Source organism: Rattus norvegicus, chromosome 4, assembly GCF_036323735.1.
Source record: "Rattus norvegicus strain BN/NHsdMcwi chromosome 4, GRCr8, whole genome shotgun sequence".
NCBI classification, from domain to species: domain Eukaryota; kingdom Metazoa; phylum Chordata; class Mammalia; order Rodentia; family Muridae; genus Rattus; species Rattus norvegicus.
In genome coordinates this window covers 119,198,051-119,222,090 of record NC_086022.1, presented here as the reverse complement: position 1 = coordinate 119,222,090, position 24,040 = coordinate 119,198,051, and the positions used below count along the sequence as shown (strand labels likewise).

Below are 24,040 nucleotides of genomic sequence, written 5' to 3'. Positions count from 1 at the left end.
GCTTAAGCCTAGACAGTTTTATTGAATGGAACCCAGACCTTGCTCGGATGAGACCACCCTCCAGCTCCCCACCTCTGCCTCTTTAGTGATCAAGCCCCCACCAGGTAGAATGTGGCCAAGGAAAAGAGGGAGGAATTCAGCCTTATGTGGACAGAGGAAGCAGGAGGTGAAGGGGGACAGTCTGAGACAGGTACAGGGTTGGGGAGTGGGGAAAGTTTCATAGGAGGGCAGAAATCCAGAGACAGGGCACAGAGTGCTGATCTGGTAAAGATTGGGAAGCCCCAGTGGCCAGCCCTAGGTGGTCCAGAATGAGATGGGGTGCAAGGTGAGGTCCCCTTTCAACCTCCTCTTGCCATCTCCTTCGCGCCTCACCCAAGGGTGCCTGAATGGTGCCAGCTTCGGGTGTGGGGGTGGCTTTTTGTAGCAGTTGAGTGGAAAATAGACTTTCACCCTTTTTATACCTACTAGGGCTCCCAGGCTCCAGGCCTTCTGGTGGCGGCTACAAGACCTGGCCTGGAGTCCCCATAGCGGTAAGGAATGTAGACTCCACGCCCTTCGGTGTTCAGGGGCCCAGCTCTGGGGAGCGCTTGGGCTGTGCTCTGGCCAGTCTGACTCAAGGAGCAGCGACTAGAAAGCAGAATTCTTCTAGGTCTCCTCCCCACCATAGGTGAACAAGGACTTATTGGATCAGGACCCCCTAACTCAGAGCCTTCTTAGCCAACAGCACCCTGGAAGGCTGGGGTGAAAAATTTGCAGAGTACAGGTTCTACTGGTCAACTGCCCTCTTTCCCTCAGGGTTTAGTGCCTGTAAAGGAAACTAGCCTGAGCAGACAGGGACAATGCCCTACAGTCGTAGGTAGCAGGACAGAAAGGAAATTGCTCTGCACTTGAGGCCCGCAGTCCAGTGGTAAAACCACTGCGTTGGAGCAGCACGAAGTGCTGAGGGAGAGCTGAAGAGAGATGGGTTCTCTGTCTCCTCCCTGGACAGTGGCAACCGGACCCCTAGGAAAAGAATGCATGTCCTGTTTGAAGCACTGTTCCCCTAAATATCCATTAAACGAGAAATTTCGGGAACATCACCTCAGTTTCAGAATAGTGATCCAGAGGCCAAAGGTGGAGGAGCAGGAACCTCCCTTAGGTTAGATGAAGGCAGACTAGATTCTCTGGAAAATATAGGCTGGACTCCAAATAGCCTTCCTAAGCTTGGATCCAAGTTCTCTAGGAACTGAAAGGACACCCAGGACGAAGGGAGGGAACTCAACTGCGGTTCACGCTAGAAGAGGGGTTGGTATTTTTCCTCAAGCCCAGTTTCTGCAGATGTCCTCCTCAGACAACGATTGCCACTGAGGATAAAGAGCAGAGTCAGAATCAAGTTGCAGAGAAGAGGGAAGGTAGAGGATATTCGATCATGCACCACGATTCCAGTCCGGTTTTTGCCTCGGACTGGGGACCGCTTCTCTACCGGCAACTACCGTCCCGCCCCGCCCCCACGTTAGGGCAGCTGTGAGGAGGCTAACCGGCGAGCGCGGGGCAGGTGCCTACTAACTTCTCGTAGAACGACTGCCTAGACCTGGCCCAGCAGAGCGTGGAGGATCCCGGGCGGTGTTGGTCCCGGCGTACTTGTAAGGAAGAGAGCCAGGAGGACCCCAGAAGGGGCTCGCAGTAGCACACGCAGCGCGCGCGCGCACCGGCGGTTGCTCAGAGCTACCTTAGGAGCCATAGGGACCATACTCCAAGTGGTGGGCACTGGCCCAACTTGGTTCTAGGGCTCTCGCCGTCCCTCGCTTTGGTGGCTGTGGCCGTGTTCCAGCCTGCGGCCAAGCAGAGTTTCATCATAGAGTTTTTGGTGGCCAAGGATGGTGGCAACGGTGGGAGTCCTGGCAGCGTGGGCGTGGGGGTGGGCTCGGGCTCCCATCCTCTGGCTGTGGCTGCCTTAGAGTAACTGCTCAGGCTCGTGGCACTCAACTGCCTTCATCCCATTTTGGTCGAAATAGCCTTGGTGAGTGGCTTCCCTGCCGCAGGGTGCGGGCCATTCCCTCTAGGAACCACGGGAGCTGGTGTAGCCAGAGACCATTAATCACTCAGTGCTGATAGTGCACAGGCACACCAGCTGGGCTCCTCCTCTCCGCAATCCCCTCACTCAGCGCTCAGCTTCAGGACCCTCTCCACTTCTATCCCTGGGGACTTTGGAACCGCTTCTTTGGCTACTGCTTCCATGGTGAGTGTCCACTCCGTGTTTGTGACCCGGGGATCTGGGAAAGGCTCCTTGAGGTGGTGGGGGTGGGGTGGGGGTGGGGGTCTGTACAGAAGTTAAGGACAAGGCTTAGGGGTCAGCCTTGATTGTTCCCAGGCGATTAGCCTGTGATCTGCTGTGTTGGTCTCCCACTCAGGAAGTGAGGTTGGGACTGCCACGTTTTCCAAAGAATGAACCCAAACCCAGTTAAGATAGAGCATCCTTTATGATTAAACAGTTCATATCCCTAAAAATGCTGGCCCTCCGCCCTTACTGCTCCAGAGCTTTGAGCTGTGACCTACTATGTCCTAGTACTTACCAGAACTCTTGGTGCTTGCGGGCAGCTGAAGTCCACCTGGACTGATCATCAGCAGTTTGACGATGACATTGAAAATCTGGATGGAAACATGAGGAGGAATGCTGAAGTTTGCAGTAATGATCTGTCACTTCAGTCAGCAGAATACCTGCCTTGGAAAGGCAAGCTCCCAGCCACCAAGAGGATGAGGAGGACCACTCAACTCTAGATATTGACGGGGCAGCCCTCACAGTCCTCAGCTTGAATGAGTTCTGGAGCACAGTACAGCAGTTTGCTGAAGAAATCCATCTGCTTCTGCCCAGGAATCACTTTAGTAGCCAGGCCAAAATTTCACAGCTTGGTGTTCCCCCTTCAGTCGATCAAAATATTGCTCACAAAAAATATGACACAGTTTGGGTTGACAGGGACCAACTGCAAGCTGAAAGAACAACACAAAGGGTCATGGATACTAAGAGCTGCTCATTGGTCCTCTAGCCTGATGTCAGCACGGACTGTGAGCAAGGGCACCAAGAAAATCAGGTTCAAGAGAAGTGGATAAGACAACGGATGCCCCCAAACCCACAGTGTCCAGGTTGGGGAGCTGGTTCTGGATTCCAGAAGTTCTGCTACTCCTGCAAAGGACCTGCATTTGGTGCTCAGGAACAGGTCAGGTTCCTAACTCCAGCTCCAGGAGACCTTATAATCTCAACTCTAAGGGCATCCATACAGCACACTCAAAGTTACCACAGGACACAAAAAAAGAGTGATAAAAAGCTTTGCATATAATTTTATTTATGTGACCGCTGAAGGTCTGAAGAGGGCATCAGATTCCATGGAAGTGGAACTATGGGCAGTTGTAGTAAGCATTTGGATTCTTTAAAAACCCAATTATGTTATATGAATATTATGGTTTTAGTACCAGGTGTAAAATAAGAGGCGCACAACTACCTGTAACGCAGTTCCAAAAAATGACTCCCTCTTCTGAACTCCACAAAAGGATCCAGGGATGTGGTGCTCAGACACACATGGAGGCAAAATACACACAGAAAAGATTCTAGCTTAGCAACCACAACTTAAAAATTAATAAAAAGAAAAATGGGGAACCTTGCTGATCCCAGCCCACAGCTCCCTATTCCCAAACCCCATGGGAGAGAGAGCTCACCGCCCAGACAGGTGGGCACTCCTGAGAATGCAGGGCAGGAGGGACCGCCAATACTGCCCACTCTTGCCCACATCCCTGGACCAGGAGGAAACTGTATAGGGCCTCTGGGAACAGGAAGATAGGGGCACTCAAGCTGCAGGAGCACTGCTGTTCAGACAGCGCCTGGATCTGAAGGTCAAGCAGCTCTCTGCACCCCAAATCCTGTGGGAGGGAGAGCTAGACCTTCAGAGGGGCAGACACGCCTGGGAAGCCAGAGGAGACTACTCTCTGCCCACATTTCTGACTCTAGAGGAAAACACCTAGAGTCATCTGGGCCTTCTGTGCACAGGGATCCTGGAGAAGGCAGGGCAGGCCCTTCTGGTTGCTGCCCTCATGGAGAGCTGAAACGCAACCCCTGAGGAGTGACTTCATGCCCGAGACCAAAGGTAAGAACAACTTTTCTGCTCTAAGTTACCTGTCTGGTGGACTCAGGACACATGCCCACAGGAACAGCTGAAGACCAGTAGACAGGAACGACTACACACCTGAAAGCACAGCACTCTGTTCCCATAACTGGCTGAAAGAAAACAGGAAAGCAGGTCTACAGCACTCCTGACACACAAGCCTATAGGACGGTCTAGCCACTGTCAGAAATAGCAGAACAAGGTAACACCAGAGACAACCTGATGGTGAGAGGCAAACGCAGGAACCCAAGCAACAGAAACCAAGACTACATGGCATCATCGGAGCCCAATTCTCCCACCAAAGCAAACACTGAATATCCAAACACACCAGAAAAGCAAGATCTAGATTTAAAATCACAATTGATCATGATGATTGAGGACTTCAAGAAAGACATAAAGAACTCCCTTAGAGAAAGTCAGGAAAACAAAAATAAGCAGGAGCCTACAGAGAGGAAATACATATGTCACCAGCTTGACAGCACACCTAAAAGCTCTAGAACAAAAAGAAGCAAATACACCCAGGAGGAGTAGAAGGCAGGAAATAATCAAACTCAGAGCTGAAATCAACCAAGTAGAAACAAAAAGGACCACAGAAAGAATCAACAGAACCAAAAGTTGGTTCTTTGAGAAAATCAACAAGATAGATAAACCCTTAGCCAGACTGACGAGAGGACACAGAGAGTGTGTCCAAATTAACAAAATCAGAAATGAAAAGGGAGACATAACTACAGATTCAGAGGAAATTCAAAAAATCATCAGATCTTACTATAAAAGCCTATATTCAACAAAACTTGAAAATCTGCAGGAAATGGACAATTTCCTAGACAGATACTAGGTACCAAAGTTAAATCAGGAACAGATAAACCAGTTAAACAACCCCATAACTCCTAAGGAAATAGAAGGAGTCATTAAAGGTCTCCCAACCAAAAAGAGCCCAGGTCCAGACAGGTTTAGTGCAGAATTCTATCAGACCTTCATAGAAGACCTCATACCAATATTATCCAAACTATTCCACAAAATTGAAACAGATGGAGCACTACCGAATTCCTTCTATGAAGCCATAATTCCTCTTATACCTAAACCACACAAAGACCCAACAAAGAAAGAGAACTTCGGACCAATTTCCCATATGAATATTGATGCAAAGATACTCAATAAAATTCTTGCAAACCCATCAAAACAATCATCCACCATGACAAGTAGGCTTCATCCCAGGCATGCAGGGATGGTTTAATATACGGAAAACCATCAATGTGATCCATTATATAAACAAACTGAAAGAACAAAACCACATGATCATTTCATTAGATGCTGAGAAAGCATTTGACAAAATTCAACACCCCTTCATGATAAAAGTCCTGGAAAGAATAGGAATTCAAGGCCCACACCTAAACATAGTAAAAGCCATATACAGCAAACCAGTTGCTAACATTAAACTAAATGGAGAGAAACTTGAAGCACTCCCACTAAAATCAGGGACTAGACAAGGCTGCCTACTCTCTCCCTACTTATTCAATATAGTTCTTGAAGTCCTAGCCAGAGCAATCAGACAACAAAAGGAGATCAAAGGGCTACAGATTGGAAAGGAAGAAGTAAAAATATCACTATTTGCAGATGATATGATAGTATATTTAAGTGATCCCAAAAGTTCCACCAGAGAACTACTAAAGCTGATAAACACCTTCAGCAAAGTGGCTGGGTATAAAATTAACTCAAATAAATCAGTTGCCTTCCTCTATACAAAAGAGAAACAAGCCGAGAAAGAAATTAGGGAAATGACACCCTTCATAATAGACCCAAATAATATAAAGTACCTCGGTGTGACTTTAATCAAGCAAGTAAAAGATCTGTACAATAAGAACTTCAAGACTCTGAAGAAAGAAATTGAAGAAGATCTCAGAAGATGGAAAGATCTCCCGTGCTCATGGATCGGCAGGATTAATATAGTAAAAACGGCCATTTTACCAAAAGCGATCTACAGATTCAATGCAATCCCCATCAAAATACCAATCAATTTCTTCAAAGAGTTAGACAGAACAATTTGCAAATTCATCTGGAATAACAAAAACCCCATGATAGCTAAAACTATCCTCAACAATAAAAGGACTTCAGGGGGAATCACTATCCCTGAACTCAAGCAGTATTACAGAGCAACAGTGATAAAAACTGCATGGTATTGGTACAGAGACAGACAGATAGACCAATGGAACAGAATTGAAGACCCAGAAATGAACCCACACACCTATGGGCACTTGATTTTTGACAAAGGAGCCAAAACCATCCAATGGAAAAAAGATAGCACTTTCAGCAAATGGTGCTGGTTCAACTGGAGGTCAACATGTAGAAGAATGCAGATCGATCGATGCTTATCACCCTGTACAAAGCTTAAGTCCAAGTGGATCAAGGACCTCCACATCAAACCAGATACACTCAAACTAATAGAAGAAAAACTAGGGAAGCATCTGGAACACATGGGCACTGGAAAAAATTTCTTGAACAAAACACCAATGGCTTATGCTCTAAGATCAAGAATCGACAAATGGGATCTCATAAAACTGCAAAGCTTCTGGTAAGGCAAAGAACACTGTGGTTAGGACAAAACGGCAACCAACAGATTGGGAAAAGATCTTTACCAATCCTACAACAGATAGAGGCCTTATATCCAAAATATACAAAGAACTCAAGAAGTTAGACCACAGGGAGACAAATAACCCTATTAAAAATGGGGTTCAGAGCTAAACAAAGAATTCACAGCTGAGGAATGCCGAATGGCTGAGAAACACCTAAAGAAATGTTCAACATCTTTAGTCATAAGGGAAATGCAAATCAAAACAACCCTGAGATTTCACCTCACACCAGTGAGAATGGCTAAGATCAAAAACTCAGGTGACAGCAGATGCTGGCGAGGATGCGGAGAAAGAGGAACACTCCTCCATTGTTGGTGGGATTGCAGACTGGTACAACCATTCTGGAAATCAGTCTGGAGGTTCCTCAGAAAATTGGACATTGAACTGCCTGAGGATCCAGCTATACCTCTCTTGGGCATATACCCAAAAGATGCCCCAACATATAAAAAAGACACGTGCTCCACTATGTTCATAGCAGCCTTAGTTATAATAGCTAGAAACTGGAAAGAACCCAGATGCCCTTCAACAGAGGGATGGATACAGAAAATGTGGTACATCTACACAGTGGAATACTACTCATCTATCAAAAACAATGACTTTATGTAATTGATAGGCAAATGGTTGGAACTGGAAAATATCATCTGAGTGAGGTAACCCAATCACAGAAAAACACACTTGGTATGCACTCACTGATAGGTGGCTATTAGCCCAAATGCTCGAATTACCCTAAATGCACAGAACACATGAAACTCAAGAAGGATGACCAAAATGTGGATGCTTCACTCCTTTTTTGAAAGGGGAACAAGAATACCCTTGGGAGGGGATAGGGAGGCAAAGTTTAGAACAGAGACTGAAGGAACACCCATTCAGAGCCTGCCCCACATGTGGCCCATACATATACAGCCACCAAACTTGATAAGGTGGATTAGGAAAGAGGTGGAGGCTGACAGGAACCGGATGTAGATCTCTCCTGAGAGACACAGCCAGAAAACAGCAAATACAGAGGCGAATGCCAGCAGCAAACCACTGAACTGAGAACCGGACCAACGTTGAAGGATTCAGAGAAAGGACTGAAAGAGCTGAAGGGGCTTGAGACCCCATATTAAGAACATTGCCAACCAACCAGAGCTTCCAGGGACTAAGTCACTACCCAAAGACTATACATGGACTGACCCTGGGTCCAACCTCATAGGTAGCAATGAATAGACTAGTAAGAGCACCAGTGGAAGGGGAAGCCCTTGGTCCTTCCAAGACTGAACCCCCAGTGAACAGGATTGTTGGGGGGAGGGCGGTAATGGGGGGAGGATGGGGAAGGGAACACCCATAAAGAAGGGGAGGGGGAGGGTTAGGGGGATGTTGGCCTGGAAACCGGGAAAGGTAATAACAATTGAAATGTAAATAAGAAATACTCAAGTTAATAAAAATGGAGAAAATAAGAAGAAAAATGGAAGATAATAAGGAACATGGAAGAGTGAGCACAAGAATCAAGCCAGGAAATACACAAACCAAATCCTAAAAAACAAATCAAAGTCACCTGGGTGGAGAGAAACCTCTCTATGTCGGGCTCCAACATCTTCAGAAAGTCCAAGTGTAATCTCTCAGCAGCATTGAACTCCCAATTGTTTTCCAATCAACCAACAGCTTCTGTACTCTCAGGACAGCAGGCAGCCTCGGCCAGAGCTGTGTGTGGACAGGTGTCTGTCATTTTCCACAGTGGTGCCTCCACTGTTTTTCCACTGGTTTTCCTCCCTTTCTGTCTCCAAGGACAGGAAGGCTGGTCTTGGTCACTGGAGCAGTAGAGGGCTGGTTACACGCAAATGTCTGTCCCCAGTGTCACCCAGTGACCCAATTCCTCCTGCTAGGCCCACTGCCCAAGGCCCACAATTTCCCCAAAGGTGTCACGTGGTGGCAAGAATGGTCAAACCCTTGAAACTCTGTGGGACCTTTGACACTCCACCTTTCCTCCTCAATAATGAGACAAGGAATCGAGAGGATGACAGTGGGCTCCAGAGCCTTGGTCTCCCTCGGTTACTGACTCTGATGTTCCCTGGTTAGTAGATGGACAGTGTTTGCTTTTCACTTGGACCCAGCCTTTATGATGACTTTGTATTAACTCATGTCTACTCTGAAACCATTCTACTTTTTTAAAACTCAGATCGATTGGTGCTATAGGATGGTATTCTCCTGACCTCATTGGTAGTTGTTGCAATGTACTGCTTTCCATGACATGCCAGGCCATGAGACTAACATGTGTGGGGCTGAGAGGAAGATGACATCATTTCTCCTATGTTCCCCATTAGATCTGAGGCTTCTCACCCAAGTCCAGGACCCAGAAACGGTGGGCTGATATGTTCAAAATGATCAAGAAAGCACCTGTCAGCCATGACCCTATACACAACAAATGTGGGGGGTAGAGCCATTTCTTGACTCTGTAACCCCGTTGGGTCTCAGCAAAATTCCTTAGTTTGTCCTTAGAAACAACAGAGACCGATTGCTTGTGCATCTGGATGTTGATAAGGCAAGAGCAAAATTCCAACAGGGAATTTTTGTCACAGGGCTGCTTTCTAACTCTAATGTGTATGTGTTCCCAGATGCTCAAGAAAAAACATGAAATCAATCTATGAAGCCCTTTCTAAAGGCCACATGTTCTGCTCTGTAGCAAGTCTCTGGTGCTTGTGAGGCCACAAACCTTACTACTGTTGTATGAGGTCGTAGTCTGCAGAGGGAGTTGGCAGGACGCAGACATACATCACACATCTAGACATGATCAACTCAGCTGTGCCAACCTGACAAGAGCCCTCCAGGGTCAATGGACAGACATGAGACAAAGGGAAAGTCAGGACAGTCCCATAAAGATAAGCCCACGGTAGATATAAAATTTATGAGAGTGGAGGCAGGAGGATCAGCAGTTGAAGTCATCTTTGGCTACACAGTGATGAGGAGGGCAGTCTGTGCTTCAGGAGACCCTGTCTCATGAAAGCAACATGCAAAAGCAAACGAGAACTGCTTTTGTTTTCTGCATGAGCTTCATTCCCAATGCTCCAAAAATTAATGGTCGCTGTTACACCAGGGCATAGACACAAGTGAGTGTGACATCAGTGACTGCGGTGTGAGGGCCGTGGTCAGCCATTTCCATGCACTTGAAGGTAAGCTGCTATCACCTCCCAGCAGATGTCATCAGTTTTACACATTAAAGGGACCTCACAGGACCCACCCAGAACCAGCTACAGACGGATACCAAAGGCACTGGACTGCAGTTTAGCAGAGGTGGAGGAGGACGTTCTGTCTTAATAAAATGTTCACTGTCACTGGAGGCAGCACCTGCCTCCACATTCCACACAGAGCACTGGCCAGCAGTTCTAACAAGCTAACCCATCACACAGTGAGGGGAGGCACAGGGGCTGCCCAGCAATGGGCTCCAAAGCTGTGCTTGCCAGTTCTCTAATCAGATATTTGATTTACGAAGGTCACAGAGGGCAGACTCTCCCTCCTCAGCATCACCTTGGAGACCAGGAAGGCACCTGAAAGGGGCTCTGTTGCTGCACCATGACAGTTCTGCTCCCCACTGCCTCTCCATAACAGATGAAAGACTGGGATTGGAGGAAGAGGTGTCATTCAAGCCTAGGCTTGGAAATTTGGGGAGACTCTCCTTCTCATTAGACTGTCCCCTGTTTTCCCAAAGGCACGGGTGTTTGGGGAGCTTCTGTGGAGTGCTGGGCAGAGTATTCCAGCACTGGGCGGTTTTGTCCCTGACATGTCCTTTGAGCTCTTTGGCCAGCAGAACCCAAGGGCACAGACTTGATCCTTTGCTTCAGTATCGTTATGGCCTCCTGTGCCTGTAACACACTCGGCTTCAGTGCCCCCTTCACCCTCCTTAAGACAGAAGATAGCCCATGGGATGACAGCTGCAGACAGAGGGACCCAAGCGGGGGCAGGGACGGGCTGTGGTGTGTCCCTCTTTAGACTTGAGTTTATTCTGTCTTTGAATTCTCTTCAGCTGCCCACTTCCAGTTAGCAGCAAAGGATGGTACCTTTGACCCTTGCATGGAGTCACGACTTTTTTTTTTTTTTTTTTTTTTTTGGTTCTTTTTTTTTCGGAGCTGGGGACCGAACCCAGGGCTTTGCGCTTCCTAGGTAAGCGCTCTACCACTGAGCTAAATCCCCAGCCCCGAGTCACGACTTTTGAACTGTTAGAATGATCCTAAGATAACCAGCATATGAGATTCTGGGGACAGAAAGGAGGAAGACAACCAGAGTCAGAGATAGAGACAAGGAGACAGAGGAACGTGTCTTAAAGCAGGGAGTAAGGAGGAAGCCTTCAATTCCTGCCATTCAGGAAACTGTGTCGGAATGCTTCAAAGGTTTTTTTTTTTTATTTTTATTTTATGTTCTTTGGTGGTTTTCCTGTATGAGGATGTGAGATTTTCTGGAACTGTAGTTGCAGACAGTTTTGAGCTGCCATTTGGGTGCTGGGAATTGAACCCTGATCCTCTGTAATCACAGCCAGTGCTCTTTTTTTTTTTTTAAAAAGATTTATTTATTTTATTTATATGAGTACACTGTAGCTGTTCTCAGACACACCGAAGGAGGCATCAGATCCGATTACAGATTGTTGTGAGCCACCATGTGGTTGATGGGAATTGAACTCAGGACCTCTGGAAGAGCAGCTAGTGCTCTTAACCACTGAGCCATCTCTCCACCACAGCCAGTGCTCTTAACTAAGCCATCTCTCCAGACCAGACTATCTCAGATTTATGCCCAGAATGGGCTACATAGTACCAGGCCATGCAAAGCAGAGATAGACCGTAAAGACCCCTTCTCAGAACAACAAAGCCCTGCCCCTAGAGGCACTGTAGGTGTGGTGCTATCCCACATGTTCATCATGGGGTGATAGGGGAGAGAAGCTATGTCTACAGTGTGTTGAACTATGATTATCTGATGATCAGTAGCCTAACATCTGAAGAGGAGCACCATTCTGGTGCCAAGGGCCCTGACAAGGAGCTAACCTGAGGTGAACATTAGTCTGGGGCCACTATCCCCTTCCTTAAGCCTGGGGAATTGCAGACCATGCTTAAGATGACCCTTGCCAAGCACCATAATGGATGAACAGAGCATAGCAGTCCTGAGATCATCTGAAATGACCCAGACACTAAGAGACCCCAAGGCACCACTAAGTTGAGCAAGTAAGTGGTGGAGAAATAGAAGAGAAAGAGAAACAGAAGGACATGGGCATGACCAAGGGAGACAGAACTGGACACTCGAGGGTAGTAAGGAACGGCCTGATGTAAGTAGCTGGTGAAGTCACGGATCATGGTAGGGTCCTGTGTTGACAATGGGGGCCACATCTGTGTCCAAGGCCCTGCAGCAGCAGGGATTTGTCACTACCAAAGGCCAAGTGGATGTCCCTGGTCTGGTATGCCCCTGTGGACATGTTGGTATCTGAGGGCTGTGCAGAACTAGCCCCACCCTTCACCTGGGCATTGTGGGAGAGCTGGCCCTGGAGGCCCGAGAGCAGGAAAGCTGACTCCGTCCAGAGACCCCTACAGTACTCAGGGGCCCAACATGGCAGGAGATGGGCGTGAGTTGACCCTGAGTGTGCTAGCATGGTAGAGCTGGCCCTACCACTGTGGTCCTTGTGGTGATGTGGAGGTGCACTCCTCCCTTCTCTCCCTCACCATCTGTAGCAGGCAGGAGGCCTGGCCCTGGGGACATGAGAGCATGAGAGGTGGCCCTGTCCTTCACCAGCTGCAGGACTTGGAAGGGCAATCCCTGCACCTCACCTGGGAAGCACAGTAGAGCTGGACCTAGATGTGGGGACTGTGGGTAAGGTGGCCCAGAGGGCATGAGTGTGGGAGAGCCGGCTCTGCCTCTTGTCTGCTGTACGTTGGCATGGCAAGGGAGAGATCTCCTTCCCTTGCATTTGCCATCACTATGGAGGCAGGAGGAGAGTTGTCTCCATGAGGCCATGAGAACAGGAGATCTGGCCTTGCCCCTCACCTGGGCAGCACAGTAGACCTGACCCTGATGGCAGGGGTACGGGTGAGCCAGCCCTGAGGATGTGAGCATGGGAGAGCTGCCCTGCCTCCTGTCTGTTAGGCAGCAGTGACAACCACTCTTGTCCCTAGCCACCTTCAGCAGTCAGGAATACTTTCCCTGGGTTCATGAGAGCAGGAGAGCTGTCCCTGTCCCTCTCCCTCTCACACTCTGCCACTGCTGCAGCAGTCAGGAGTGTAGGCCTTGCAACCTTGGCTGGGCATCATAGTATAACTGACCCTGGAATCGAGGTTACAGGTGACCCAGCCCTGCTTCTTGCCTGCTGGGCACTGGCACAGAAGAGGGAGAGACACATTTTTCCCCTCATCAATCTCTGGAATACGAGAAAGGTGGCCACAGGATTATGAGTGGAAGAATTGGCCATTTCCCTTAGTGGCTGCAGCACTCAGGAGGGGGTCCTCGCACATCACCTGAGCAGCAGGGCAGAGCTGCCACTGGTTGTGGGGGTTGAGGGCGAGCTGGCCCCAAGGGCATGAGTGAGTAAGAGCCAGCAGGCTGATCTTCTCTGAGCCTTTCATGCCCAGATGCCCGACTTTCAGTTGTTCTACCCCAGCATCCAGCCCATCATTGGTTTCCTGTTGTGCACTAAGTGGCTGGTTGTACAGATCCAAAACTACAGAGCTCCATGACTCAGGGCAGGAGCAGGATATCCAAGAGGAGCTCCTGTGGGGTTCCAGTATTGATGAGAGCAGCAGAAGCCAGGGCTTCCTAGCAGAGTAACGAGTCATCGCAATGAACATTTACAAGCAAAGAAGTGTGGACAAAAGGGAATATTATGGGCATACTGGCACAATACAGCTGCCAAGAGATTTCTTACCTCTGTTGCAGGGAGATGGTTGCATTGGTGGAGGGCAGGTACAAGGGGGAAGGGAAGATGAGTAGGATTGGGCGCATGATATGAAGTTCACAAGGAACCAATAAAAAATTTAAAAAACTAAATAAAGAAAACAACGTAACAAAAAAGTCCATCCAACAATGTGATTTTATTTCCAAAATAGAAGACATATTACATTAATTAAGGGGTGGGGGAGGTTACTATTAGAACTGATCTGGCTGGCCTTCATTTCTTCCCAGTGCAGGGCTATCTGAGAGGTGCCTGGTCCCATGCTGCACGGAAGTGAGACATCCAGGTGACCACTGTGCTGACAAAGCTGGGATCACATTGCCAGTCCACCACTGGGATCTACTCAGTAGTCACGAGATTCCCCGAAGCTGGGCCTGCTGGGTTCTGTCAGCGTCCAGCATCCATCGACGAGCACCCAGGTGTCTCTGCATCATCGCCCTGTGATGCTTCTAAGTCTCACCCACCAGCATGCTCCTGCAGCAAGGAGGTCAGGCTTTCCAGAGGGCTGCCTGGGGCTTAAGTCAACGGTGCAGTCAACGGTGAAGTCAACTTCATCACCACTACTTTACGGTGCATGCAGGTGCAGTCACATGATATGTTTAACTTGTGTACTTGTCCATGTGTACATGCATGTGTTGTTTCAACTTTCTGTGTATGTAGTGTGTGTTTACACATGTATTTCAGCCTCAAATGTTATTTCACAGGTGCTGAACACCTTGACTTTTGGACACAGGCTTTTGCAAGGCTATCGAGGTTGAAATGCACCTGCCTATTTGGGTGGTGGTGGCACATGCCTTTAATCAAGAGGATGAAGGGGATCTTGGTGAGTTCTGGGCCAGCCTGGTCTACAGAGTGAATTCTAGGATAGTCAGGGATCAATATAGAAACAGAGTCTCAAGAAATATGTAAAGGGGGAGGTGTATCTGTCTCCATCTCAAAGTGCTAGGTGACAAGCCTCAGCCAGCATGCTGGCTCTTCTTGTACTCTGGTGAATACTCTCAGATCTCACATGGGAAGCAGGCACTGTATGCACAGAAAGAGTCATTGTCTCAGCCTTCTTGTGCTTCTCAATTTCTCCCAGGCTGTAGATGTCCCGCTCTTGCCTTGCAGCCCAGACAAATTTCCTTAAGGACTGGAGGATCAGAAACAGCAATGTGTCTAGGCAACTTCTTCCAGGGACATTTCCGGGAAGCCCAGGTATGAAAGGAATTTTGTTCCTTTATTATGGTGTGCATGAGAAAAAGGAATGACAACATGATGTTAGGTATGTGTATCAGGGCAAGTTGCCCATACTCACTGTTGGCATGAGTTGAAGCAGGAACACAGCAAACCAGGTGCACGGACAGGGTGGTGCTGCAGAATCACCACAAGGCGGCAGTAGAACAGCAGTTTCTGAGTGGTTGCATGGCCAGCAGCCTTCTTGGCAAAGGTTGGGGTCACCATGCTCTCCAAACCTTTCTCCCCATTTCCTCCCAAGGGGCTATCAGGGAGCACTGGGTACACAGCTCCCCAGTGCCTCCACAAGGGCCAGCAGAGAGCACTGGATGCATACCTCCTCACTGCTTCCCACAGGGAGAGCAAGGAACAATGGATGCACAGCTACTCAATGCCTTCCGCAGGGCCAGCATGGAGCACTGGCTGCACAGACTCAACACCTCCCATAGGCCCAGCAGAGAGTACTTACTTCACAGCTCCTCACTGCTGTGCACAGGGGAGGAACTCAGTGCTCAGCCAACTCCAGATGTGAGGCACAGGAAATGATTACTGCACGTATGGATGCCCAGTTTTCTTCTCTCCAACGGAGAGCACTTACGATTCACAGGGATTATGTGGCTGTCGTGAGCCGCCATGTCACTTTTCTCAGGTTTGGGCATAAGATTTGGGGCAGGGGGATGCTTGTTTTAACAGTTTGTAAAACAGTGTTGTGCATTCTAGGCTGGCCTCAAAATGTGATGGGTGATCTTTATTGTCTGGTCCTCTTGTCTCCACTCCTGAATTGTGGGATTCTGGCCATGAACCATCTGATTTGATTTAATGCTGGCCAAGAACCAGGGACTCCTGCCTCCTAGACACATTGAGCCATAGCACAAGGCCTGTTTTTGTTGTCTTTAAATTCTCACACAGTCAAACAAAGCTAGACTACTGCTCCCTATATAGTCTACAAAGGATTTGACTCCAGCCTAAGTGTCCAGAATCCTGAGATTACAGGTGAAAACCTTCACCCTAGCTTTGATGTTTAGTCTTAGGAAAAATCCACAAACTCCCAAAAGCTGGCTACGTGTGAGGCAGGTGAGATCATCCAGAGACAAGGGAACTAAATCTTCCAGCAGTGGGATGAGACCCCATCATCCTATTGTGTCAGCAGCAGGCTTGTAGTGGCTTCTGTTTTCTCTTCTATCATGGTGCTGCATGGGGAAGGTGGATGAGGTCAGCTGAGGGCTGTAGTCAGAATACACCTTCAAAGCTTCCTGGCTGCCCAGGCTGCGTGCTGACCTGAGTCTCCTTGAGATGGCATGGGACTTGGACGGCCTCCTTTCCCTCCCTCCACCAGCTTCCAGCTCAGCAGCTTCAGAAGGGGAAGTCCTGCTGCAGCTCCTGTCTGCAGTACTTGGACATATTCTCAGAAGGAAAAATAAGCCATCTGGAAAGGAAAGAAAAGGCAGGGTCAGTGGTAACTCCTTAAAAGGACTGTGGTGGTGGGAGGATCAAGGTCACCCACAGATACGTAGAATTTTTAAAAAAGACCATTAGGGCTAAGGGCACAGCTCTCTCTCCTATATCAGTTGGCAGAGGGCAGGAGAAGCACCAGTCCTTGACGACCTGGACTGCCCACGGAGAACTGGAGTAAAAACAAAAGGAGACAGAAAAAAAAAGACAGGATCTTTCAGTAGAAAGACCTGACAGTTATGTCACCTGAGAGGAAAAAAAGGACATGAACACAAATGTTAGATAGTCAGTAGTGCGAAGGCAGGTGAACACCAGGGTGGGAAACTCTCGATACTGCTATAGGACTGAATCTTTGCATGACATAAATGACTATAGTAGCTCTCTCCTCTCTCTCTCTCTCTCTCTCTCTCTCTCTCTCTCTCTCTCTCTGTCTCTGTCTCTGTCTCTGTCTCTGTCTCTGTATGTTTGTGTGCATGTTTATCCTCATTCATGTAGGCCAGGAATGTTCCTCAAATGCTTTTCCACCATAACTTTTGAGACAGGATATGCCAGTGATCTCAGGCCAGCAAGCTCCCACTTCGGCCTCATATGGACGCTACGATGTCTGGTTTCAGAGGTCCTTTTGTTACACTGTGACACTTTACACAACAGCCATCTCCACAGCCCCAGGAACCAGATATGACAGTTCAAAATATTTAGACCATGCATGTCCTTTTGCAGACAGGATCCACTCAGGTGGGAACTTATCTTGCTTGCACTGGTCTTGAACTTTTGATCCTTGACGGGGCAGAGTGGTTCAGAACTGAAATGTGTGCATTGGGGAATTAGAGACAGGAAGGTGAGGATCCTGCTCAAGGTCATCTCTGGCTACAAGGTGGCCTGTTGGGATAAATGAGACCCCGAGTAAAACACAGATGTTAACAGCATTACAATGCACCTAAGGAGGAACTGAGGCAGCAGGATCCACGGGAAGTAAAAGCTAGCCTGGGCTCCCCTGAGTTCCACTCCATCTGAATTATAGATGAGACTGTGTGAACATTAAAACCAGCATAGCAGTACTATTCCTATGAAGCAAAGAAAAAAGAAGCAAATGTCAGAATACACAGTGGAAGTGTGCCTAAGACCTCTGAATACATCAGTGCATAAACAGAGATTCCATCTTCTGTTTGCGGTGGAATGTGTTCCCTTAGCATACTTCTGTGAGTCTGATGTTATGAACGGTGACACGTTCAAGGATTGTTGTTGGTAGTGTTGTTCATCTGTTGATTTTTGATTTCCACCAGCTGTGATTTTTATGTTTGTGTTTTGTGTTTTCCACCTAAGGCCATCTTCAGTGTTCCATGAATCCCAGTTTAAGAAAGAGCACGTGCGACCTGCCTGACTGGAATTTGTTTGTGTGCAAGAAGAGACGGGGACAGAGACACAGACAGAACCTCACAGTGCATGGACGTCAAGGAGTCATCAGGATGTGAGGCCAGATCTCCAACCCAGGCTGGCCAGAGTCTCCGGGAGGTCCTCGTTGGTTTTGTCTGATTAGCTAGCCTGTTCCAGAGGCTGAAGCCAGCACTGAATCCATGGAATGAACTTCCCAGAGTTGTGCATTATGGGTTGGGGAACATGGGGTCTAATGGTGCCCTTCCTGCCTCTGAGAGGGATAGGACACTCCTCTCTTCTCAAATTAGACAGGAAAAAAATGTCTGTCCTAAGAGAGCTTAGTGTTGCTCAGGGGACAGAGTAGATAAGAAAGAGGAATGTGTTTCCCAGGGGCAGAATACTACTGGGACAGGGTGTTGAACTCAGCAGATATCCCAGCAGGGTGACTATGCCAGGAACCTTGTTGTCCTGTGTTCAAATTAGGAGAGACCGTTGGTCGGAGGGACCATCCATGTCAGTCACACGGGCTTCTGTGTGCCTCAGGCTGTGACAGATGTTGGCACAGTCTAGGGAGAAAGAACACAGGAGATGACATCTTACCAATGTGACAGTGGGAGGGACAGGGAAAGCTTCCCAGAAGCTCTCACAGGATGTGGGAGGCTGCTTACCAGGGCAAGAGCAAGTAATGTGCAAATACTCCGAGAAATGCAAGCAGCTTTCTGAGTTGTCCAGTTGCGTGCAGACTCCAGGAAGAGAGATGAAGTTGTCAGGAGACAGGGCCTCAGCAGGTTGCTGCCCCATCATGAGGGGCTCAAGTTTCAGCCTGGTTATAATAGGCATTACTGGCTTATGGTGTGGCAGGTGGTGGTGAGTGTGGACTTACGTTGTTAATGTGAAATGTGAATGTTGGCCTTGAAGGAACAAGCTTAGAGAGGCAGGCAGTGGGTTATTAGAGGGCAGATTTGGTGGAGAGAGAGGGCACAGCTGCCCCTGCAGTCACTCCACAGCTGTGGTTTTCATGTGTTTGCTCTGAGGTGGGTCTGAGGCCTCAAGCAATGTGACCTGTGATGGGATGGGGGTGCGGGAGCAGGGGAGGGCATGTATAACGTTGGCAGGAGACTGCCCTCTAGAGGAGTCCCACAAGGGCACTTGCAGGCCTCATTCTCACCCTGGGAACCCATTTTGGGGCAGTCAGGACAGGCTGACTAGGGAGACTTCTCTGGAGAGAGAAGGCTACCTCCTGAACAAGACCAGGTTCCCTGTAAGAAATGGAGCAAATGACGTTACCTTCCCATAACACATGAGGAGACATGTGTGACTGTTATTTGCTCCCTGTTTTCCCAGGCTGGGGGAGAGGGCATGGGGTACTGTTCCACATACAGTTTTAGGGCACCTTAGCCCTTCAGCTCTCTTTCCTGAGCAAGACATGGTGAAATCTACCCCTTGTTGTCTGAGATTTTACCTGGACAGATCTGTCCTGTGCAGGAGGGCCTGTGATCACACTGGCTCCTGGACGTCTTCCCTTGCTCCCCTGAGGGGCTGTCCAATTCTCAGCCAGACCAACTTCCAAATCATGGTGCACAAGCTATCGACCTGGGGCAGGTCCTCTTCAGGACTTCAAAGCAGAAAGACACAGGAAAGAGGCCTTTCATAACTTTGAAACCCACAGGACTGACTGGGCTGGCCCTGAAGTGCCACAGCACCCCACTGGTTCTTCAAGGACTCACTGCTTCCTTTGGCCAAGGTCCCACCCTCACTTCTCCCTGCTTTGATCAGCATCTCTGCAGTCTGCTTCTGGCTCTACAAGAGTGAGGTGGCCCTTAAGGGGTGTCTATGGAAATGGTCTTTCTGAAGTGACAGGCTAAATTCCCAAGTGTGCTACAAGTGGGCACACTCATCATTTGTCACAAAAGAGAGGGAGTACGTATAAAATGAATGAGGACATGCACCTTCCTGGTCCTGTGGGTGACTCCACAGTCCCCTTCCCTTGGAGTCAGGTTCTTACACGAGGCTTGGCTTCTCTTCAGTAGCGGCAGGCAGCAGCAGCACAGGTTTTTGATACAGTTCATGATTCTTTCTTTCCCCCTTCCAGAGGTGATGCTGTCACCAGGGGAGGCTGGACCTGCCATCTCGTGCTGGCCATTAGTAATGGTCTCTTCCTGAATGATGGGCATTTCCTGACTATTGGCCAGATCCTGAATGATGGCCTCTTCCTGTGTGAGGGCCTCTTCCTGTGTGAGGGTCTCTTCCTGTATGAGGGTCTCTTTCTCCAAGGCATCCCAGAGGAGGAGCCTGAGGCTTATGCTCCTAGTTGCCTGCAGGGATGCCCAGAGCTCGTCTTGTGGAGGGCATATTCCTGTCTTTGTCAGTTGTAGACTCATTGTCTGGTCAGAAGAGGAAGTATATAGAAATGGAGACACGGCAGGTTCAGTCAAGCTACCATAGAAGACAAGTTTGGACTGCGAAAATCTCAACTGATTTCCAGTCTGCTTCTCATGAGGGAGTCAGTCACAGGACAGTCCATGTGGGATAGTTATGGACGGTGCGTCCTCTTTGGCTGGCAGCACACAGCATGTCTTCTTTCCTCCTGACAGGAAATCTCCTCCTCCTCCTCCTCCTCTTCCTCCTCCTCTTCCTCTTCCTCCTCCTCCTCTTCCTCTTCCTCCTCTTCTTCCTTTAGCTTAGATGAAGGTGAGGACAAGGTGTAGAGTGAAGAGGCTCAGAAGCTCTCTTTAGGAAATCAGGAAAGGAGTGAAGGTCTTCCAGGCTTGACTGCATGCATTTTAAGGCTTTTAATTAGTAGTGGGAGCTCTCTCTCCTGGGTGACTTGTGTAGAATTAGGTTGGAATCACATCATTGAATTTTTTCTCTCTCAGAGACTGTATGATTTCCTCACTCTTATACCCCATGACTATCATGGGCCTGACAATGCTAAGGCTCGTGTTGCCCAGGAAACTCTGTGTGGAAGTAGTTGATATACTTGCCTTGCTATTCCTGTTCATAGGGTGCATCATGATTATGTTCATGGTAGGCATCCTGCTGGATCAATCATCAGCAGTTTGACTATGTCCTTGAAAATGTAGGTGGAAAGATTAAGAGGAATGCCGAAAGTTGAGGCGATGACTTGCCGTCTCACCTCTACAAAATTCCTGCCTCGGAAAGGAAAGCTCGTGGCCACCATGAGGAAGAGGAGGATACCTAAACTCCAGATATGAACTGGGCAGCCCTCACATTCCTCTACATGTAGGATTTCCAGGGCACTGTAGGGCAGCGTGTCACAGAAATCCACCTGCTTCTGCCAGGAATCACTAACAGCCAGACCAGAACCATACAGTTTGGCATTAGTCCTGCACTTGACCAAAATGTTGCTGCTCAATCTTTATGTCTCTATGGACAATGCTGCACAGCCTCTGTCTATGGACAATGTCACGTGTAGGTAGTACTGTACCACATGTAGTATCTGGGCAAACATCCTTCAAGCTTCACTCTCTTCTAAACTCCATTCGTGGATATGGTCTAGTAGCTCTCTGAGGCTTGCTCCATCACTGGGTAGGGGGTTTCTCTCCCCTGGACCATGTGAAACAGCTAATGTTAGGACGGGTAAGGGATTTCATAATGCTGACTTCACTACTGATAGTTGAGGCATACTTATTTGCATTCCTCACAAGTTTTATACCCACACATGTCAGTGTGGGTACATGGTAGTCCAGTTTCACCACTGAAGTGCTTCCTTTACACAGGTTTGTCATCCTGTCTGCTGACGTCTTTTAGTTAAGACGTGTTTTATATCCTTCCAAGTTCATCTGCTTACACATATGTCTTTGAGAGGCTGTCCAAGCCAGGATGAAATGGCCTTAGTCAAACATATATACTGGGTACTATAAACTCACCACGTATGCATTTGTGGTCTTTGTTTAACTTCCTGAAATTGTTCCTGCTTTGTGTTGCTTGCCTTTAAAAGACACTGAGAAAATACAGTGCTGCCATGGTATTGACCAGCAGCCCTCTCATATTTGTCTCTTGCATCTTCTTTCTGCCTTTCCAATAAAACATCCACATTTCTCCAGTCATGGTTCCCAAGTTGACTGACGGGCCAACTCCTGGCATGGGGGGGGGGGTCCTGCTGTGTGAACATGCCAGAAGGGTCTAGATGTGTTCTTTATACAGACTTAGGGAAGTGAGCAATGGGTCTCGCCAGTCACCAGAGAGGAGGCACCCCAGGGTAACAGCCCTCCAATAGGACCTACATCTCAGTGACCTGGTGTGCAATCAAGATGGTCATGGGACCAGCAGCTCCGGGACAGCAGACTGGAACATTAGGTAGAGGATCCCTCCAAGCCTTTGTCTGGGGTCAGGGGGAGGGAGGGGTTAAATGAGGGAGAATTAAGTAGAGGAAAGGTAGTCATCCTTGCCCTGTTCCCCTGTCTTCCTTCTGTAGTTTGGAAGCAGAGAGAGGTGCTGGGCATCTGAGACAGTGTAGACCCCACCCTAGGTGCTGTGAGTCATCCTTCTCTCCAAATATTTATACCCCTATCTTTTTGCCTCTTAGGAAACAGAATCTTTAGACCTAATAGTCCTAACTTAAATTAGTGTTTAATTTTAGTGAGGTGAGAAGAAAAATTCCTGTCTTGTTTGCAGTAACTCACATTACAGAACCTCCTATATATGACCAAAAGACTTTTACCTCACCTAGGAAACCTAAAAGTAGTCACACACATATATTTCTCTCTCTCTCTCTCTCTCTCTCTCTCTCTCGCCTCTCTTGTGTGTGTGTGTATAACCCCCTCTGTGTGTGCCCATGTACCTATCATTGTATGTGTTCCTCTGTGTGTGTACCTCGGTGTGTGCCTCTTTTTCCATCACACACACACACACACACACACACACACACACACACACACACACACACACTTTCCCACATGTCTGCTGTGTACCAGGTAGTGGTCTAACTAAATACCAGGCAGATTCCATGATCCAGATCCAATTTCACTTAAGGAAACCACCACGATAAGTTAAGGAATCTGCCCAAATTTCACCACTATTTCCACAAGCCAACTTGAGTACATTATAAAACACTTGCCCTTCTGTGTTCTGGTTTGCTTTCCTGTGATAAAATGCCAAGCAAAACCAATTTCTGGAGGAAAGGTTTTTTTTTTTTTTTTTTTTTGCTTATGGTCCATTATTGAGGGAAGCGAGAACTGGAGTTCAAGACAAGAACCTGGAGGCAGGAACTGAAGCAGAGGCCATGAAATGCTGCTTACTGGCTTGCTTTTTTTTTTTTTCTCTCTCTCTCTCTCCAGAACACAGGACCATCTGCCCCGGGATGGTGCTTCCCACAGTGGGCTGAGCCCACCCACTGTAATCCTTAGACAAACAATGCCTCAGGCCAGTCACATGGAGGCAACCCTCAGTGGACATTCCCCTTTCCAAGGTGACTCTAGGTTGTACAGATTGACAAAAACTAACCCGTACAATTGACACTTTGTCAACCTGACACACAACTGCATCACTCTCAAACCATAACCTTTCCTTTCTGGTTTATCCTCAGGAGCTTAGAATAACATAAAACACAATCCAGCTTTTAAAAATCCCACAATTTCTTCAACACTTAACAGTTTAATATCATGCCAGGTGTGGTGGATTCAGAATGTAAGGGGTGGAGGATCTCTGTGAGTTCCAGGCCAACCAGGGATTCAGAGTGAGACCATCTCAAGAACAACAAAAGAATTGATGTCTTTTTTTTCTCTTTTCTTTGGAGCTGGGGACCAAACCCAGGGCCTTGCACTTGCTAGGCAAGCGCTCTACCACTGAGCCAAATCCCCAACCCATGATGTCTTCTTTAAATGTTCATGGTCACATAATTGTGGTGGCTATAAATCTAAAAACATGTTAGATAATTCTTATCCCAAGAGGAAATAACTGGGGCACAACTACAATCAGATAAAAGCAAAACTAAAATCTAGTAGTGTAGCCAGGCCTACCTAGTGAAACCATCTCAAAAACAAAAAGTATTTGTCTTTTTCAATGTCCCTGGTCTCTTGATTGTGGGTTCCTACAAAAATAAAAACATGTTAGATAATTCTTATTCCAAGAGGATGTAACTGGGGCACAATTAAACTCTAGTAGTGTAAATAAATTGATGTCCAGTGACTGGGGCTCATGATCTGAGCTCCAAAGAGCCTGAGCAGTTCCCAGCTCCGCCATCCACAGCCCACAGAGCTTGTCTCTCGGCTCCATGCACATCTGCTGTTGTCCTCCTTGCTGGATGTCTCACAGTTGCGGAAATTCCAATACCCAGAGATCTTCACAGCAACTGAGGGTGCTCTTTCACCAAAGGTCTC

General features: G+C 48.0%; 1 long non-coding RNA gene and 1 pseudogene across 4 annotated transcripts; both read left to right on the top strand.

Annotated features, from left to right (window-relative positions):
- The first annotated feature begins 1,263 nt into the window (after positions 1-1,263).
- LOC134486599 (uncharacterized) lies at positions 1,264-21,765 on the top strand. Of its 4 annotated transcripts, none has more exons than XR_010065845.1 (5): positions 1,264-2,218; positions 13,894-14,238; positions 14,363-14,481; positions 14,769-14,855; positions 17,649-21,709. It is a non-coding gene; the product is annotated as an uncharacterized LOC134486599 (long non-coding RNA). The 4 variants fall into 4 exon arrangements; XR_010065844.1 differs by having other exon boundaries at positions 1,280-2,218; positions 13,889-14,238; XR_010065843.1 differs by having other exon boundaries at positions 1,329-2,218; positions 14,740-14,855; positions 17,649-21,765.
- Positions 11,595-11,718, top strand: LOC120102708 (small nucleolar RNA SNORA17; annotated as a pseudogene).
- Positions 21,766-24,040: the final 2,275 nt, after the last annotated feature.